We start from the raw sequence: 6,000 nt of genomic DNA, 5'->3' as shown, positions 1-6,000 counted from the left end.
ACTGCAGCTTCTTGCCAATGACAGTCCAGGGATAAGTAATTTCCAACAAAGTAATGCAAATAGAGCAAATAAATGAGTCAATCTGCTTCATCCCATCTGTAAGCACACAAAATTACTCAGTTACTCTGCCAGGTAATCCTGCCCTGGATAGAATTAAGTTTGTTAGCCCCTTCAGTAAAGCAGCATTAGCTAAAATGAGAGCGCATTATATTCAATCTATCAAGCTAATCTGCTGTGCTAATGCGATAATCTTGGAAAGACAATTTGTGGGATATCTCTAGGAAGCTGGGTTTTACTTCTTCTTTTCTTTTTCCCTTTTTGGGAGAGTTCTAGGATAAAAATGTGAAACATCCAAGTACTGAGAAGTTACTGAAATAAAAAAAGGATTAGTACGCAACAATAAAGCTCCATCTGTAGAATGACAAAGAACTTCACGGTTGCAAAATGAGCATTTTGTTGCTGTTATTGAAATGGGTTTTTTTTATACTGCATTTCAGAATGTAGCCAGGGAAGATTAGATGAATGTGCTAATATGACAGAAAAATATGTGAGATAGTATGAGCGTAGGAGAAAAAAAGTGATGTGGATTCGACATCCTCTTCCTTGCTCCTGGAGGTTAGACTCTCCACAGCAACTGCTCTGCCCTCTCATACCCAAGAACCTTATTGATAGAGAAGGCAAAGCCCAGATTTGCAGGTGCCGGGTTTTTTAACTTCATAGGGCTTGGATTGGGCCTGGAGGGTCACAGGGCACAAAATGAACTGTAACAAAACACAAAGGTGTTTTGAGTTAAATGAAACCTGGAGGGAATTGCTTTCATGACAAAAGGAGGCACGGGGATGCAGATACCTTGCTGATCAGGCTTTGCCACAGGCAGGCAAACACTGTAATTCGCTTGGCAAACTCGAATGATCTGTTTGGTACTTCCTAATGCTTGTCTTATACTTTCTGAAATCTGCAGCTTTGGGTAGATTTTCTCTCACTTAAGCTTTTCAGGATGAGAAATATGTGATAGTCTACACTTGTTGCTTGGGATGACGGGGAGCTACCCAGGCCCCTGCAGGTGGTTCAGCCCCGATGCTGTAGAGCATCTCCATCTTCCTGGGCATCTCCATTTCCCCACTTGCCGTGGAGGAACCTCAGATAACCATTTGAACCTCAGAACCCAGGTTTTGGAGGGCTAGAAATGGCCTGCCTGAATCAATCATTCCATGAATAACTGAAAGTGGGATCCATCTCACCTGGCTTTAGTCACTTAAAAATGAGGCATGCAGTCTAAGGCAGCTGACTCCCTTTTCTAGCCAATGCAATGAAGTAAGTGTCTACAGAGGTTGATTCATTTGACCTGAGTAGGTAAGAAAAATTACCCTCTGGCAGTGCCTGTTCCTCTCCAGAAGAGAAAAAAGAAGTCTAGGGTGAGCAGCAGATGGTCTGTCTTATCAGCTCCCTATAGTCTGGTGGAGGCATGGGGAATTCCTCATTACGGCAGAGCTCCATACCTGCGCTGTGGCAGAGCACAACTGACCGCAGATGCAGAAAGCCACTTCAGTAATGTTGTGTTTCAGTCAGACCACTTAAGCTAATGTATTCCTATTCAGAGGAACATCTCCAATATAATATGCTGAGTACTGTACGTAATGGGTTGGAAAAGCCTGTCTGTCCTGTAATCACCTTGGACATTCAACAACAGTATAGCTGCAGGTGCTCTATACGTGTAGCCTATAGCATTCATGAATCTGAGTAGATGGATGTGTGAAAATACTTATATTTTATTCACCAGTGGTATCTGGAACTTGTTGAAATTTTTATTTTCATTAAACATGCAAGAACAGTATGTACTGTGGTGTGATTTGTATGCATAATTTAGAGGGAAAATTATTTTTTTATATTTTATGAGGGTTGTTTGCTGCCATCCCTGCCTAGAGTTTCTTAAATCAAATTTGTTTGTAAAACCAGACATATCTAAAGTGAGGATGCAACACTGCATTTACAGATATTTTTTTTCCAGAAGCAATACTAATCATGTACTTGCAAAACTTTTTAAAAGACTTTTGTCAGTCTTTTGAATGAGCTGAAATCTATGTTTTTACAAAAAGAGTCTACAAAGTATAAAATGTTGACAAGTAATTCCTTGTGCAATATATTCAGCAGGTCAGAGTAATTATAATAAATGTGACAAAATCCCTGAGTCACAGCTGCCTTTACGATTTTAAAGGCTATTTGATTGGATCCCACACTCCCACTCTCCCCACGCCTCCCAACTCCATCACTGCTCCACCGCTTCCTTCTGCAATGAAATCCAGCCGAAAACTTCCTAGGCCTGTATTAACTTCGATATCATCCCATCAGCTGCTTTAATCACATACTGCTCCAGACGGCTCAAAAAGCGAGTTCTCCTGTACAAGAGTTTTCTCAGGTCACTTATTAGTGAAGTTTACTTTAAGATGAATATGTTCACCTTAGAGAGAGCAGATTATGCATATTGATATCGCAGTATATGATTGCAGTGGTTACTGTGAAATTCAAAACCAAGATACAGATACGCACCATAAAGCTCTTGCTTCCACAAAGTCCACTGAAGTAGAAAATAATTTTGAAGCAGAGCAAGGCATGATCAAATAAAATCCCCTGAGTGATACCCTGGATTTTTAGACTTCCCTAAGTTTTATGTGACTTAGTCAAGTAATTTTCTACAGTTTACAAAATACTAACAACAACACAGCGGAAAAATGCAATCTTGTTTTGAAGATATGCATATTTAGTCTAACTCTTTCTTTGCTTTTAACAAGCTGTTGTGTTCACCAATATCCTATGATCTTGTTTATCTCGTATTTCAAAGGTCTTTTAATTTTTCGGGAAAATACATCACTATACATCATACCTGTTACAATGCGTTAACGTTTGTGACTATTTCATTTTGTTTGTGGGATGAACTACTTCATCTAAAGTAGTTAGATGTTCTTTTGCTTTGGATGTCGTAGTTGGATGTTTCTTCTGGTGAGAACCTCAAAAAATTAAGAAGAGATTGGTTAAATTTTTATTGACAAGATTCTTATTGGAAAAAAACTGGGAGTTAAAGTGAAGAGGAAGGGAGAAAACCCTCCATTTTCTTTCTTTTCCCCTTTTAAAAAAGACAGGAAAGGACAGAATAAAGCGAAAAAGCTGAGGACTGCAGGAAGGCAAAGAGCTTAGATATGTGCTTGTTGCTGGAAAAGATGTGTGTATTACTATGAAGTGTTTGTACCATTCACTTTTACACACCTTAATAGGAAAAAAAATAAAAAGTCCTGGTTGATGTGCAGAGCTAGAGAGGAGGTGGAGAGCTCAGCTTTGTCTGTGCCATACAGATGCTGAATCATGGAGGATCCGCCTCTATTTTTGGACCAGGAAGGATGTCCTGGGTCAGATGTGGATGGATATTTTGTCCCAGGACTCAGCATAGGATAGCGCCACCTCCTACTCACCACACGTACCTGGAGCCAGTGGGGTTGGGCAGCAGTGAGTGGGGAAGGCAGAGCCCATGAATTTCAGCTTGTGTCCTCCCAGGATGTCACACCGCCACTCAGTCACCCGTGCTCTGTGTTCTCACTTGGTAAATGGACCCTTAAATCCAACATGACAGATGACATTTTCCATTTTCGTACTTCTAAGCTCTGCTTCGTCTTTGCTGAACCTTCACTGATGCCCTAAACCTGGGCTTGTCAAGGGTCTTTCATGCTAGCACCGAGGTGTTGCTACCAAGCTCTGGTGCCTATAGACCGTGTCAGGGACAGCCCAATTTAGCTATGTTTATCTAGTGTGCTGCATGACGGGGTGTGCATGTTCGTCATTCCCATGCTGTAACGTGTGCTGTCACAGCATTAGCAGAGTGAGCACTTATTTTGTGGTGGTAACTTCCATGAGGAGATACTAGAAGAGATCCATGTGACGGGATGTAAAGTGCCGTCAAGAGCTGGCTGGATGCCTGAAATTATCTCACTAATGTTTCCCACTGTAATGTGGCAATCATGGGGGACTGGGGTTATTTATAGCCGACTGGGTGGGGAGTTGCAGAAATTGTTTTACATGCACAGGGACAAGTACTCAGGCTGTTTCTGGTTTTGAGACTCCCAGGGAATATGAAAAAGAACTAATAATTTGGCCACAAATGATTAAGGACTGACAAATGAGTCATTTTGAGGTAACTGATGTGATTTACCAGCTAGAGGCAGTGGCCATGTGCTCTCAGACTTAGAACCAAGCTGGGGAGCCCAAAACCACCCCATGTCTTCTCAGCTTGTACCGCCAACCTCACCTTCTGCTATCAGCAATGCATGCCCCTCTGGATTCACTCCCGGAAGGGAGAACAACACAAATGGAGGCAGCGAGGCCACCTGGATGCCTGCTCAGCACAGACACCCACCGTAATTTGAAGGAGAACATGCCCATAGCTACTGAAATGCCTGGAAGCCCGTAGGAGACAGGGGTGGCTATGATGGGCAGCGGCAACATCCCACTTCTGCGTGACCGTACATGGTCACCTGCTGTTAAGAGGGATGTGAAACGAAGGGCAGGGACACCTCACTTTCTATGCTTATGCCTTGTAACAGGAAGGAAACATAGATTTGATTCCCCTGGCTCCATAGGCTGTAAGAAGGCCATCTCACCATACGCATGGTGTCCCTGGTGGCTAGTGAAACACAGAGAGGGCCACTAGAGGGCTCAGAAACTGCTTACTGGGGAGATACCCAAATCCCATCTATTGCCATGTGCTGCAGCTCAGTGTGTGATTTACTGTGGTGGTTACTTCATTGACCACTACCAGGAGTAAATGACACCTGGAAAATATCTTCCCATAGGTTGGACACATCAGGCTATTTACTGAGCGATGCATCTCAGCATCATCGAGCTCTATTTGCAAGTGCAGGGCATTAATTGTCACTGAAACAGAGTCTCCAGAAGAAGTTGAAAGCAATTATTAACGGAGTGAATGAATTCCAAATTGCCACCTACAGGGAATTTCCCATTTTGGAAATGTTTTTACTTTCATCTTTCTTACTGAAAAAAAGAGGTAACAATATACTGAATACTTCAAAGGTAATATAATAGGGAAATATGTCACAGATTCAGGTTATAGTATGCACAGTATTCTCTAACAGTTTATCTGTGTTTCTAAATTACTGAATAAAAAGGTAAGCTGTTGCTCATATTGAAATTACTGATTCCTGCATTTTTTTTAAAGTAGTATGAGAAAACCTGGTCAGAAGCATTTTGGCTAAACTGTGTTCTGTTGGAAAATAGTGTCATTAAATATATTTTGTGGGAGCATTTCAATTTCAACAAAATATGAGATGAAATACAAGTTTGACTTAAGATTTCATCATGTCAAATATTTATTTTCGATGCTGATTACTAGCCCAGTGACTCCACAAGAACATCCTGCACTGAACAGCTAAAACTAATTGCTATAACATGTCTGCTGTTTCTAGGATAATCCCTGGTCCCTAATCTGCTGAGTTGTGACACATAATAAAGTGAAGTAATGTACCTCTAAAATGCTAAAAATCTCTCACATAAGCAGACTGCATGTTCTGCTGTGCTCCTTTTTATTTTTACTATTTCTTAAGTTGTAAGTTTAAAGTACAGAGTTCACGGCTTATTTCCTCATTGTCAGCTATCCACCTACAAAACAAAGCATTGGCTGGGTATCATCAAATCATTGCTTACTTTTGCAGACAGGGTGCTTCTGCTCATTTTGATTTTAAATATAATACCATTCATTTCGTTTTCTAAAAGTAATTTTATCATGAAGATGGTACACAGTTAAAGAATGGCAAGCAAACTAAATTTACCGGCGTAAGTAATGTGAACTGATATTGCTGCCCTTAAAACAAACAATGAGAAATGTGATGGCTTATATTTCACTTCTTTCTATAAAGTAAGTAGGTAGGCATAATACTTTTTATTAAATCAGCTGATACAGTTGAATTAAATGAACTTGCTGTCAGACAAACAGTTCTT

The sequence above is a fragment of the Rissa tridactyla genome, chromosome 1 (genome assembly GCF_028500815.1).
Source record: "Rissa tridactyla isolate bRisTri1 chromosome 1, bRisTri1.patW.cur.20221130, whole genome shotgun sequence".
In the NCBI taxonomy this organism is placed as follows: domain Eukaryota; kingdom Metazoa; phylum Chordata; class Aves; order Charadriiformes; family Laridae; genus Rissa; species Rissa tridactyla.
Note: the sequence above shows the minus strand (reverse complement) of the source record.